This window comes from Vulpes vulpes, chromosome 6, assembly GCF_048418805.1.
Source record: "Vulpes vulpes isolate BD-2025 chromosome 6, VulVul3, whole genome shotgun sequence".
In the NCBI taxonomy this organism is placed as follows: Eukaryota; Metazoa; Chordata; class Mammalia; order Carnivora; family Canidae; genus Vulpes; species Vulpes vulpes.
In genome coordinates, this window is record NC_132785.1 from 57810503 (window position 1) to 57824876 (window position 14374).

At 41.2% G+C, this 14374-nt stretch overlaps 1 long non-coding RNA gene across 1 annotated transcript; it reads left to right on the plus strand.

Annotated features, from left to right (window-relative positions):
- The first annotated feature begins 8326 nt into the window (after nucleotides 1–8326).
- On the plus strand, nucleotides 8327–14077 carry LOC140599218 (uncharacterized). The gene is made up of 3 exons (XR_012001904.1): nucleotides 8327–9040; nucleotides 12135–12267; nucleotides 12356–14077. It is a non-coding gene; the product is annotated as an uncharacterized lncRNA (long non-coding RNA).
- Nucleotides 14078–14374: the final 297 nt, after the last annotated feature.

A 14374-nucleotide genomic window follows, 5' to 3' on the forward strand; every position in this document is an offset into this window, starting at 1 on the left:
AGGTTGGACTCTCTCCTCTCCTGAAGATGTCATCAAATGCCATAATGTACACGTATCACATTTGCCAGGGATCGCTTAGCAACAGAACTCTGTGTTCTGCCAACTTTCTCTTCATGCTGACAACCTAGATTTCACAGAAATTGTGTTTTCTAGAAGGTTTTAGGGATCAGGAAGGTGACGAAGGGATGCCTCATCGCAAACACAGACAGATACTGGCACCAGCTGACCCTGTTTATGATTTCTGGGGATATTTTAGATGTTATTTTAATGGCATGCCATTTGACAACAATTTATTTTTAATCACTGGCTATTAATCAGCTACAGATTGACGTCAGTTACCGTATAAAGCTGATGACATAAAGTCCTGTATTTGTGCAGAAATATAAACTTGATTTTAGCCACAAACATTAAAAGCCAGCATAAAGCTAACGTGCTGCCAAGAGGATGTTAGTGCATTAGTGATGTTTACCCATCTTGTGAAAAACAAGGCCACATTATCTTACACTTATTCATTGTAGGATCTGGGACTTGTCCTATGGGGTGAAGGATAAAGTACAGGATCTGATATGTTATTTTATTTTAGCTCTTCCATTTCTCTGGACTCATGCTGTATAGGGAAAGGAGGCAATGTCCCAGATACATTTACTGCAAAGGAGAATAGTATTACCTATGTTTGAATGTAATAAATACTCCTCATTTTAATGACAGATCCTTATGTAATGATTTAATATATGATTTATTTTAAAAGAGTATCTCCTCATGGCAATGACAAAGTCACAATGGGCAGAATAATGTTATTTTTTTCTAAGGAAGTCACTGCTTCTCATTCATTATGCTACTTGCTTATTCTACAGATGCAATATATAGATAATTGATTTTTCCTCATATTTCTTCACGAGATTATTATCTGATGATAAGAGAGAAGATGATATTGTTCTTTTTTCATGAAAGTCATACCTACATGTGGGTCTGAATTTATCATAGGAGAATTGGTATAACATTATCCACCAATATTCTGGAATTCCTTACGTCTGCCACTAACTACCACAAATGAACTGAGGTTTCTGTAGGTAAGTTACCAGAGCAGTGAAACATTTTTCACACTTTTAAGATATTTAGAACTGAATTATTAAATGGGTTCGTCTACAGCCAGACCATCTGAGGCTGAAATTGATTAAGTGATGGCAGCTCAACAGCAAGTTGATGGGCAAGCTTGACTCCATTTTCTCTTTCAAGGTACGCACTAAAGCAGGCTGTCTCCTCAATGTGTTTGTTCTACCAGACACATATTTGTTTATGATAATCATTCATTCCAAATATACTGCATCTAGAGTTCTGTTCCACTCAGAGCATGCACACACATATACATGTGTGCGTACATTCACACACACACATACATACGACTTCACAGACTTTAGGCCATTAAGCAAGCTGAAATGTTCAAATAATTACTATATGAAAATATTTTTAGGCTTTCAAACTGGAGCCTAGTCACATGCCGGTATTAGCCTATGGGAAGGGTTGTCCCCAGGAAGAAAATTGCTGTACATTCTTCAGACGTTGCAGAGGATGTGGGTGCTTTAGTGCATGTATTTTGGAATTAGACAATCTGGAGTTTAAAACCTTATTGTGATGTCCTCTCTCTGTCACCCTGGAAGTCTACCTAACCCGTCAAAGTGTTGACATTGTCAAACTGAAGATGGTGATTCCCACCTGATAGGGTGGTTTATGTGATCATGTAAGGAGATAATGCACCTGTGTGCTCTCTGCAGGGCCTGTCACACAGCATCCACTCAATCAATTGCATATGATTTTGTGTTTCCACTTATCTGGTGTAAGGCACAGCTTCCTACTCTTCTAGGTTGGATATTGGCAGCTGTAAATTTATCTCTGTTGTCCCATTGAAGGTTATTTTAATCTAGGAACACAATTACATCCCTGAAAGGGCCATGTGAGGAATGGAAGAATCAGAGGGAGACAAATACTGGTGTGGATGGAGTAGAGCCGATTATTTGTGGCAGTTCTGGCCTAGCTTGAGTTGTACTGCTCCTAAGGGAAATACAGTGTTAGGTTCCTATAAGCCCCTGGTCACCATATTTTCATCAACCGATCAATACATAGACTTGACTTATGTGTTTTTCTCTTTAAAGATGCTTTATTTAGTATATATTATTGATGCATTAACACTGAACTCAGAGCCAACAGCACTCTAGCTCATGCCTGAAGAAGCTCATCTATCACCTGCATTTTTTCCCCTCATAGACAGCACTTTGGCAGTATGCCGGGGCCATTGTAAAACACCGAAATCACACACAGAAAAGCACAAAAATGTGAAAAACATGGCACTAAATAGACTGCAAAAAATATGCTTGTTCACTCCATGAGAGCTGAAACAGGAAGGCAGAGCACCATCTGCTCAGCCTCAGCTGGGAACATGCAACATGAGCAAATCAAACATTTGGCCACTCATTGCATGTCTGCAAATGACCACACGAGATCCATTGCATTTGAGTTGGGGGGGGGGGGTCACACGAAAACTCTAATACATAGGCTAATTTGCAAACACAGAATCTGTGAGTGAGGAGCATTTCCTGTACATGAGTCATGTACCTAATAGACTAAGCTCATCAATGCCTGGGAATGGCCATACTGCAGTTGAGAGAGCTTGTTTTCATTTATAAAAATGGACAATCAGGAAGTCTTGTGGTTGGATGGAATCATACTCAATATTCCTTGGTGTCAAATAACCTCAGTTCATTGGTGAAGGAAGCAAATTGGAATAATGAAGAAAAATAATTTCAGCAAGATTCACCTAATTTTAGTAGAACATCTCCTTGCAAAAGTCAAAGAATGTGAAAATTTGGGATCACTTGTTCATTATTCTTGAAATAGTAACTAAATGCCTACAGTGCTCCTACTCATTTAGGAGGTGCTACAGGAGCTAACAGAAGATAAACAGAATATCTATACTTACTGAGTTTACAACCTAGCATTCCACTTTAAATAGTATATAGTCCATATTCTACCTTAATATCAGGAAGGTTGGGGTTCATGAATGTCCCAGAATAGTGGCCCATGACCTGGTGAGTCAGAGCTGGTATTTCTCAGAGGTAGGCACAGTGACACCCTGTCCTGTCCATGCTGTGTGGGCAGGCAGTGTACACCATAGGGGGATGCTGGAGAGTGAGATGTGAAACTTCCCAGGCCCCAGACTTTGGAGCATCTTATCTGTGCTTAATATATGATACTTGGAAAGGCTTAAACTGCCCAATCAGGCTGGACACTACTAGTTCTTAGAGATGCTTCAATGGATGTCAGAACCAAGATGTAAAGAAGATTTGACAGGGCTGCAGCAGTGGTCAACTCTAACAAAATGAAATTTAAGTCTTCACTTGGGTCTTTAAAAACCTAATTGTATGTACCCAAGAAAGAATGGCCCAGCTTAGCAGCAGTTGACATAAAAACAGCCCAGGGGTTTCATGGACAGTCAACTAAGACCAGTTTACAGGGGCTGTGTCCTAGGCTATAGGAACTGATGTGAGTTTGATATAGATCAAAAGACAAGGAGAATATAGCCCCAATTGTCCCTGCAGGGAGACTACCATGGAGCATGGAGAAAGAACTTGAAACCACACAGTGTAAGTCACAATTGGAAGACTGGGGGTGTTTCCTCCTAAAGACCGAAGAAAGTTAATTAATTTGAATTATTCTCATGAGAAAAAAATTAACAGGCATTTTTTTGTGTGTGTTTTCTGGGTGGAAGGTAAGGTGGAATAGTTGTGCTAGACTTTAGATAGAACCACTTGTTGCTCACCAGGGCAGCCTGCTTGAGAGGTGACAACTCCCCATCATTGCAAGGATCAGATGAGAACCATGCCAATATTCTTAGCTCAGTCTTCTAAGATAATGCATTGGTGTTTTCTTGCTCAAAGTGAGGTCAAACCAACTCCAAAATAAGAGAAATGAGAGGGTGTCTTCTTAAGGCCAGGCAAGCACACTTCATTTCTGTAGGATTCCTACGGACGTACCAAAGAAGGCAGCTGTTTCATGGGGGGTATGTGGCAGGCCACAGGTGTGACAAGATGCTCCTGAACATGAGCCAGGTGTTGAGTAGTACATGACAGATAGGTCCTTTCCTGCGGGCCAGTGGCCACCAGGGGAGAGGCTGCTGAGAAAAGACAAGGTGTGCCCAATTTTCCTGGGTTTTCTTAGCTGCCTGGAGGAGGCTGACTTGGATTTGTCACATGGAGGAAAATCAAAGCCTTTGCTTCTAGAAAAAGAATTATGAATAGCTCCCTCATTGGAATCCACATATACCACAGTACAGGAGCATGATTTTCAAGTATCAGTATACAGAGGAGTCAACAAGAAAAAAATCAATGAATTATGTTTCTTTTTCATATGTTTATAGTTTAGCTTTTTTACCTTTTTCAAAATTTCATAAATTAAGTCAATTGTCTTATTTGAATACAGGCCGCTCTTGAGGAAATGATATTGAAAGAAATACAGTCTTATAGATGTGAAAGTGACATGACTCCTTATGCCATGAGATTTTAGTGGTGATCAATATCAAACATAGACCTTTTCTTTTAAAATATGCATTCAATCCTAATTTGCATAGAAAGATTCTAACTGTATTATAGTCTTGAGCCTTTTCCCTTCATGCCTTTGACCATTAGCCATGAGAGATGCAACAAAACATGAGGTACTGATTTTTGTCTATCAAAATGACAAAAAGAAAAAAATTATGTAACCTATTGACTGAAGGGCACCTTGAACCAGCTATTAACAATGTTGAGACTTTGTGGGAGGGCAGGCCGCAACCAGCAGCAAAAACACTAAAAATGAGTATATATCATATCCAGCAAGTGGACTTCAGAAAATGGAAGAATGTGGGCAGCCCGGGTGGCTCAGTGGTTTAGCGCCGCCTTCAGTCCAGGGGGTGATCCTGGAGACCCGGATTGCATCAGGCTCCCTGCAGGGAGCCTGCTTCTCTCTCTGCCTGTGTCTCTGCCTCTCTCTCTCTCCTCTCTGTGTTTCTCATGAATAAAAATAAATAAAATCTTAAAAAGAAAAGAAAGAAAATGGAAGAATGTGCACAAACATTTAACTACGATGGTAAGCAGGGCAGAACATGAAAAAAAATGGATATAAATATCCAAGAATGGTGGTGTATCCATTTGCTACCATTAAAAGTCCTGTTGCATTTAGTAACAGGAAAAAAAAATGAGACTATTTTTAGGAGAATAAATAATAAAACAATATAATTCGTATTATATAAAGAACATATATCTATACGTATTTGTGGATAGAAAAAGAAAAGAAACATGTGTAATATATTCAAAATTTTTTATTTCGGGAAATCCATACTATACACCAAGTGGAGAGAATAGCATAATACATTCCATTGTGCCCATTCACTGTGCTTCGTGATAGCTCAGCCAGTTTTGCTCCATTTATATCACCATTACACTCCCCACCCCTACGGACACCAGCTGATCACATCAGTCATCAGATCACATAATTTGTAAATACTTTATTATAAATGGCTCAAAACTAATGACTTTAAAAATCAAATAATAACAATACGATTAATATAATATAAAATAGAAATACTAATTTCTTAATTTTATTAAATGTCAATATTTTAATTTTCCCAATTATCTGTTTTCTTAAATCAGAATTCAAGACAAAACATACACTGCAATGATTGACTATGTCTTTTAAGACTCTTAACTTTTAGATTATTTTCCCCTTTTTTTGTTTGTTTGTTGCAATTTGTTTCCTGAAGAATCTTGCTGATTGAATTCTTTGATTTTGTGTAATGTGTTTTCCTGTCACTCATATTTGTTAGAAACTGATGGTACCTGTGATGTCAACTAATAATGTTAACTCATTATTCGATTCAGGGTGGTGAAATGGTGATGTTCTAAACCCATCAATGGTGGAGCTTTTCTCCTCTATTTGCCAATTTTCCAAATAGCTAGCTGTTTCTCTAGCATCTTCTAAACAAGCAAGAAGGCCAATGAGGTTTTTTTTTTTTTTTTTTAGATCATTATGAACTAAGAGATTGGAACATATGTGATACATTTCAATGCCATTACTATCACTGATGCTCATATTGTCCATTGGCCAGTGGGGTTGACTTTGGGTGGACCCCTGCAGCTTCCTCCATGACCCTAGTGATCTTTGATAACTGCTCCAGTACCCCCAGTGACCTCCCTCCTCCCCCTGCTGTGGTGCCAAGTGGCCCCTGCCCATAACCACCAGTGATTCTCAGTCCAGTTGTCCAGCAACACCCTCCAGCTGGTCCACAAAATTTCTGAACCACAGAAAGTGAGGCATTCAAATGATTGACGTTACTTTCAACTCATTCAGTCTTCTGACAGGAATAACCAATAATTCTGGATTATTAACCAAATAAATATTATTAACCAAATAAATACAATTAACCAAACCAAATTTAACCAATAAATAACCAAACAGAACATGTTAGATTTATGTGTGCATGTGAGACACCTATGTGTATGTATACAGAGAGAAAATAGAATAAGGTCAAGAGGACTAGAGCTGAACTTCTCCCTACACTGTATTTTTTAGATTTAATTTGGAACTATGTAAATGTTTTTTAATAATTATACGTAATTTTACAAAGCAGTGCCTGAAAACTAAAGTATGGTGGGTAGAGGATGAGCCTGTGTATTGAGGTGGTGGCATACGTAATCACACACGGAAGAGTTATTTCAAGGATTTTTTAAAGCAGTAATTTCACTGTGTCTTGTCAGTGTCAGAAATGTAAGGACAAAAAGAACCAACAACTAAAAACAAAACATGGAAACATAAATTTCCTTTCAAAATCATATTATTAATAATAATATTGCTATTATTTTGCTGACAAGAATTATGATATAATGTACAGTAAAGCAAATACATAATTCTGTTATTTTTTTTTTTTTTAGAAATCAGAATTGAGGGACGCCTGGGCGGCTCAATGGTTGAGCATCTACCTTCGGCTCAGGTTGTGATCCCAGGGTCCCAGGATCGAGTCCCACATCAGGCTCCCTTCAGAGAACTTGCTTCTCCCTCTGCCTATGTCTCTGCGTCGCTCTCTCTCATGAATAAGTAAATAAAATCTTAAAAAAAAAATCAGAATTGATAACATAGAAGAGAAAAACAAATATAAAAATCAAAGAAGTCTGTTTTGCTGCCTGGAATCCTAGAAACTCATCTTCCAAGTAGAATTCGCCCATCCTGTCTCCTGAGTCACCATTTTGGGGATGACGTCCATTCCCCCGCCGCACTCCAAAAATGAGAAGCAGAGGAGTGGAGAAGCCAGGATGCACTTTCAGCCTCACTCTGGAACACACGGCAAGACGACAGTTCTGTCCTCCTACTGCAGTATTCCAGGGTGACAGCAGCGGCAATGAATGGGAGTGTGTGTGTGTGGTGGGGGTGGGGGGCACAGGGAGCGTGGGGAAGCGGAAACCAAGGAGGGAGGGAAGGAATAGTTTTTCCTATTAGGTAAGAAAGAAAAATAAAATAACATATAAATAGGCTACTTTTAAAAAAAAGATTTTATTTATTTATTCATGAGAGAGAGGCAGAGACACAGACAGAGGGAGGTGCAGGCTCCGTGTGGGGAACCTGATGCAGGACTCGATCCAGGAATCTGGGATCACGCCCTGAGTGGAAGGCAGATGCTCAACCACCCGGGCGTCCCATAAATAGGCTACTTTTTGATTCAGTATCAACCTGCATCATTTCAATTGCACCCAGGCTGGCTCAGTGGTTTAGCGCCTGCCTTCGGCCCAGGGCATAATCCTGGAGTCCCAGGATCGAGTCCCACATCGGGCTCTCTGCATGGAGCCTGCTTCTCCCTCTGCCTGGGTCTCTGCTTCTCTCTGTGTCTCTCATGAATAAATAAATAAAATCTTAAAAAATAATAATGACACCCAGGGGTGCACATCCCCTCACAATGTGCAGTTCTGTCCACATCTCAGAGCTTCATACAATGAGAACCCTAGCACCTTCCAGGGAGCTTGAGCCACTTTCCATTTTTATCATCATGCCAGAGACCGGGCTCAGGCTGAGCCTACACCTGCTCATTCCCCCAGTAGTACCCCTGGGAGGCTACAAAGGGGTCTGAGAAGCTGACACAGAGGCTGGGGACACTTCCAGCTGTACCTGACGCGGTGGCTCTTCAGCTTGCCTGTGGCAGTCGGGTCAGGTGCCTAAATAATCTCTTGGGATTGCAGTTCCCATTTGTAACAAAGCTCAACATCGTCTCCTGCCTCGAAAGGGAAAACAAGACTTCTCAGATGGGAGCAATGATCGGTTTGTGTTTACATGTTTGCTCCCAGGGTTGAACTTGGTACAAGCTCGACCTGGCAGCCAGAATCTCAGCAGGCTTCCCGGTGGGAACGCGATCGGCCGTGGGCTCCCGGGAGCCAGGCGTTCGCCAGGCACAGCACTTTCCAGTAACCCCGGTGGAGAAGCGGGTGCTTTCCACCATCTACCTGCACAGGGTTTGAGGGGCAGAGAGCAGGGCTGCCCAACGGCCACACTACGTCCACTTTCTGGCTTTTTCGTGGCTCCTATTTCAGAGTTAGAACTCACCCGGCACCGCCCTGTGTTCGGCGTTGTGAAAATTGAAGTCCAGCATCAAAGAGTCACAGTGACGAGCAGGCTCAGATCTGGGATAAGCTTTTTTTTTTTTTTTTTTTTTTTTTTATTTATTTATGATAGTCACACAGAGAGAGAGAGGCAGAGACATAGGCAGAGGGAGAAGCAGGCTCCAGGCACCTGGAGCCCGACGTGGGATTCGATCCCGGGTCTCCAGGATCGCGCCCTGGGCCAAAGGCAGGCGCTAAACCGCCGCACCACCCAGGGATCCCTGGGATAAGCTTTTTGATCAAGGAGCAACACCCAGCATTGCTCACCAAGTTGTTTCTTACCACCTTTCCTGAACCATCGTTGGCTATCCTCTGTCTCTGAACTCAGGACTGTGGGAGTGGCTGAAATCTGCCCCTCTCTGGAGAAGGTAACTGGAGGAGAGCTGCAGGAGGTACAGAGTGTGCCAGGGGTGGGAAAAATGTGAGCTTGCTCACAAGTCCGGATTCCTGGGTGACCTCCACATTCCACAGACCCGACCTGCGACCCGTGCGTGCCGAATTTCAGCTGAGAACTTTATTGGTCTATTAGTAGAGGTAACTTTAGAGGTAACTGAGTAAGCTTGTTCTTCTATTATAATGCCCTCTTCTCTAATGAAACAGTAGTTGAAGCAATCTTGGTCAAAACCAGGCCTCTACATATTCTATTTTTGAAACGATATGTGGACATACTGCAACCTGTTTCCCAGATTGGGGCTGTGATGATCTTTGTTATCCTTGAGTAAATATGACTTCCTTCCATTACTACACAAACACCACTTAATATTTACAGTATTCTGGAACACCCTTTCTGAACCACATGCTTTGACTTTCCTGAACCTTCCATTTTTCTCATGAAATAGACGTGAAAGATTACTTTCTGTCCAAATGAATACCTGTAACATATGTCCTAGCATCTTGTGAGATCTGGAAAGAGAAAGTAGTGTAATAATTAGCATTGCAAAAATTCCTATTCTCGTTCCTATTTATTAAGCAAATGTTCTTGGAAAGGCCTTTAAATTATAATTTATATGTTGCATATATATACATATTCTTGGAATTTCACTCAGATTTTTCTGCATAATTTTTAATGCCTTAAAATGCTTACATTTGCATTCAGCTACTCTTCTGAAGATTAATAGAACTAGCAAAAATAATCAAATTATGAACAATTTAAAAATAGGAGTTTGAACATACATGCCCATTTTTTTTTCCTTTTCATTTTTCTCAGCTATCATTTGGCCTGAAGCCTCAAAGATTTGAGAAAAGGAAAAAAAATCTAAATTACAAAACAGTTTATATCTTAGATTTTATCTCTTCTTTGTCTCTTTATAGTATAGACTCTGTTCTGGCCCACCCTGGCTTAGGGGTGGTGCCCAATGGCAAGGGGCAGCCTTTGCCGGCCCTTTACAAAAGGGAGGAGCAAGGACACCTTGCTCCCCAAGGGATGCCACTTATCCCTTTGTGACTGCCACTGGTGGGACAAGGAGCTCTCCAGGACACAGAGGAGAGAAACGTGTTTGCTGGTCCATTCAAATGCAGCGAGATCTTGCTCCACTTTCAATCCTTGATGGTAAACCTCTCTAGAATAGATCTTAGTAAGCAAAGACTTATGGCATCCTTTAGCCTCTGTTTCATGATGAATTATCATACAAAGAGTGTAGTTATTTTGAACCTCACATATGACAGTATAACATGCAGGGCGGGCTCTCTCTAAGTGTATTCCCTAGGTCAACGACATCAACACTGGAGAGAGATTTCAGAGTTCCCTAAAAAGTAATACATCAGAATTTGTGGGGATAAGGACTCCATTTTAATAAATCCCTGGTAACTCTGATGCACTGGACAAGTGGCTACATGTCATACAGCAGCGTGAGCATATGCTCCTATAGCATAAGGAAAGAACAGTACGAGGAAACCACAGTATAAGGAGTAGGCGTCTACACCAAAGCCACAGCAATTGTGGTGTAGGACATGAGTTCCGTGACTTAGAACCCACTCCTGATCATGGTGGCGAGTAGTAAAGTGATGGTGTAATGCTTTTTCTGTTGTTGTAAAATCCAGGTGCAAAGCACCCCAGTGTATTGACTGACACATTGGTGGTGCTCTGTAGCATGGTGTCACTCTGATCACATATTTTCTCTTTAATGTTCAATTCTCTTCTCAACTGGTTACCAAAAAGGCTATGTGGGAAAGAAGTAGAAAATGAATGGCACAGGGAGTAGGCAAAGGCCTCATGGCATCCAAAGCACCAGTTTGGAATGAGAATGGCTGGATTGGCATCAGGCTTCTCCAATTTCTCATCTTCCACCTTTACCTACACCACTTGAGCTGGGCTGAGAACAGCCCCACAATGTCCACGGCATGTGTGCCTGGTCCAGTACGAATCCTTCAGCTCTTTAGTGACTATCCAGTGCAGCTTTAACCCCACTGATGATAACTTCCTTCCTGGAGCGTGCTTCTCTGTGCTCTCCATGATGCTGCATCTTCACGCTTTTCCCTCTATTTCTTTGGGGCTCCTTCTTCACCTTCGGTCCAAATCCCAAGTGTGGGCATTCCTCGATCCTGAACTCTGTCCTCTGCTCTGTGTAGTCTCTCACTGCTTGTCATCGACAGCCCATGGGGTCCAAACTCCCATCCGCCCATGAATGCCTAGTAACTTCCAATCTCCACCCAGAGCTCATCTCTGGGTTGCAGACTTGGGCTTCCCACTTGAAGTCCCCACCTGGCTGTCTCAAAAGCATGTCAACTGAACAAAGTCTTACTCTCTCTATGCCTCATGCCTACTTGGTCCTTCTCTGCTGTTTCCTACCAGTGAATGGCCCCTCCACCCTCCATCTGCTGACTCCTTAGGCCTTTGTTTTCCTCACTCCCCATACCTACCCATCGAATTGGGTGCTTATCTTCCAAATCCCAGCGCTGTCCCCCTTGCTCCGCCTATCTCCAACGCCATGGACCTTGGCCAGGCTGCAGCCACCTCTCCTCTGGATTAATGCAATGGTCTCCTAATTACTTCTCCATGCTTCTTGTCTTTATGCCACAGTCAGAAATGGCCTTAGAAAAAGACTAACTCGGTTGTGTCCTCCTTCCCTTAGGGTGATTAACAGGATTAAGTCCTGAGCTCAAGCCCACTCTTGTTTGGGGGTTGCTAGACTTGGTTGACTGAGCCTGGCTGTTCCCTTCTCCTTCACTAGACTCTGAATCTTCAGATCACCTGTTCCCACCCACGTGAGGGCACAGGGTCAGATGTTCCCTCTGCTTATATACGTCCTCTCTTCCTTTCTTTGATGGCTAACTCTTCACACTTCTTTTACATCTCCAATCAAATATCAACCTTGGCGTGGCCCTCACTAGCCACCAGGCAGAGCCAGGCTCCCTGTTATGTAGTCTCCTAGCACCCTGCCACTGCATTTTTTCCCTTCTTCCCACACATTTCATGCTTGTATTTATTTGTGTGGTTACTTGACTTTTGTCTGTCTTTTTGAGGAGACCAGAAGCTCCATGAAGACAAGAACCAACACTGTTTTGCTCCTTGTGAGGATTGAGGCAAAACAATCCTCCTCCAGCTGGTTCTCAGCAAAACTTCAGGGAATCCAGGACAAAGACAGGTAAGCAGAACGTGAGTAAATCCTCATTATCCACAGGATCCGGCACTGCCTGCCTTCCTTCTTCAAGCTTCAATCATAAGGATGCTCCGTATCTTTCAGGATCTCATCCCTTCACCGTGAAAAGTGAGGAGAAAGGTGATGGTGGAGAAGCCTGGAGGCGCAGATGTGAAGCAGACTGGCCAGGACAAGGAGGAAGAGTGGGGCCTAACTACCAGTGCCGCCATTACTACCACCGTCATGTCCAGGAACTTCACCTCGGTTCCCAGAAGAGATTTATCCTTGTTTCATTTTGATATCAAGAATGAGTAGAGGACATTATTCTCTCTCTCTTTTTTTTTTAATTCTCAAGAAGGGTTTGTAAATGTCTGTAATTGCATTTTCCCTGAAAATCTGGAAGATTTCATCAGTAAAATTGCATGAGGCTGATGATTTTCTTTGAGGAAAGACTTTTAAATACTTACTCAATTTGTCTAATGCTTATGAGATTGTTTAAACCTTCTAATTCAAATAGAGATCATCTCAGATTTTTCAAAAGCCAATTTTAGTATATTTCTAGGAACATATCCCTGTTTAGATTTTTATAATTTTGAAAAACATTTCCAATCTCTACTTATGCTCCTCTTTGCAGCCCTACTGTTGACTATTTGAGCTTCTCTCCACCCCCATTTGATCTCGATCAATCTTGCGGGAAGTTTATTTGCCATTGTTTCTGACAACCAGTTTTTGACATCGTTGACTCTGCCTATTTCATTTCTTTCTTCTTAATTTGTCTTGTCTTCCCTTCTACTTTCTGTTGTTTTGCTTTTCTTAAATTCTTGAAAGGAGCTTGGCTTATTAATAATTCATTAATTTTCTCTTCTACTATAATGTCCTGAAGTTATCCGTGAGCTCTTCTGCTGCTACTCCGTGTGCCCAGACACCTGCTATTCTAGGTAGTGTTTTCTTGCATTCTTTCCCTTTGCATTTTGGCTTCTCTTGAACTGATGTTTGACCTATAATTTAGAAGTTTTCAAAGCCTCTCAATATATTCTGTTTCTTCACATTCCTGTCCTCTTTCTGATTTAGAAGTGGGTTGCACTGGAGTCCAAGAATGTGGCCTGCTTTATTTTGACTCCTTGGAATTCATTTAGACTTACCTTGTGGCACACGCAGTGCACGAGATTGATGTGAATGTTCCTTGAGTAATGAAAATAATAGCATCCTCAAATTGTTGAGCAGAGTTTTCATTATATGGCCATTATATCCAGCTTGTTAATTGTGCTGTTGAAATCCCCCTGTCTGAGCTACACATTTTCTGCCTGACCTGTCAGTAGCTAACCAAGTTATGCGAGTGCATCCCAGGCTGCCAACGACTTTGCTCACATCTCCTTCGAACTCTATCAATTGTTTGTTCTTATATTTGCAGCTATTTTATTACATCCATAAATATTTCAAATTTTTATACCCTCCTGGGCAATTTAAACCTAAGTTAAGATATAATGACCCTCTTCATCTGTAATAATAGTTTTTACCTTTTAGCCTTTTGTTTTCTGATATTAATATGACTGTGTCAGATTTTTTTTGGTTGTTATTTGCCTGGTACATGGTTTTCGGTTAATTACCTAAGCAATTTCTATGTTCTTGTGCTTTAGGATTATCTCTTGTAAAAGGCATATAATTTGATTTTCAAAGTCCCATCTGGAAAGCTCTATCTCTTACTTCCCAAATGTATTCCTTGCGATTATTAATATACTTGAAATTATTTCCACCACTGCACTGTGTGCTTTCTATTTGGTCTTCTGCTTTCTGTATCACTTTTTTTTTATTATTCTCCTTTCACTTATTTCATATACATGACAAATATTTTATTTTATATATATTATTTATATATATTTTATACATTTCCATTTAAAATAGCAAGCCTAATGTTAATTCAGTATATCTACTCTTCTCATGAACAAGGCAAGGACCCAGGATCTCTCCTATCACCCCTCCCAAGGCTCACTTGCTATTGCTTGCCATATGATCTCAGTATTAATTTTATCCCAGTAAATTAAACATTTCAGTTACTGTCCTATAAGCCAATATTGGCTAAACTTGCCCACCTGCTCCCAGGCCACTTGCTCAGAACGCTATTTT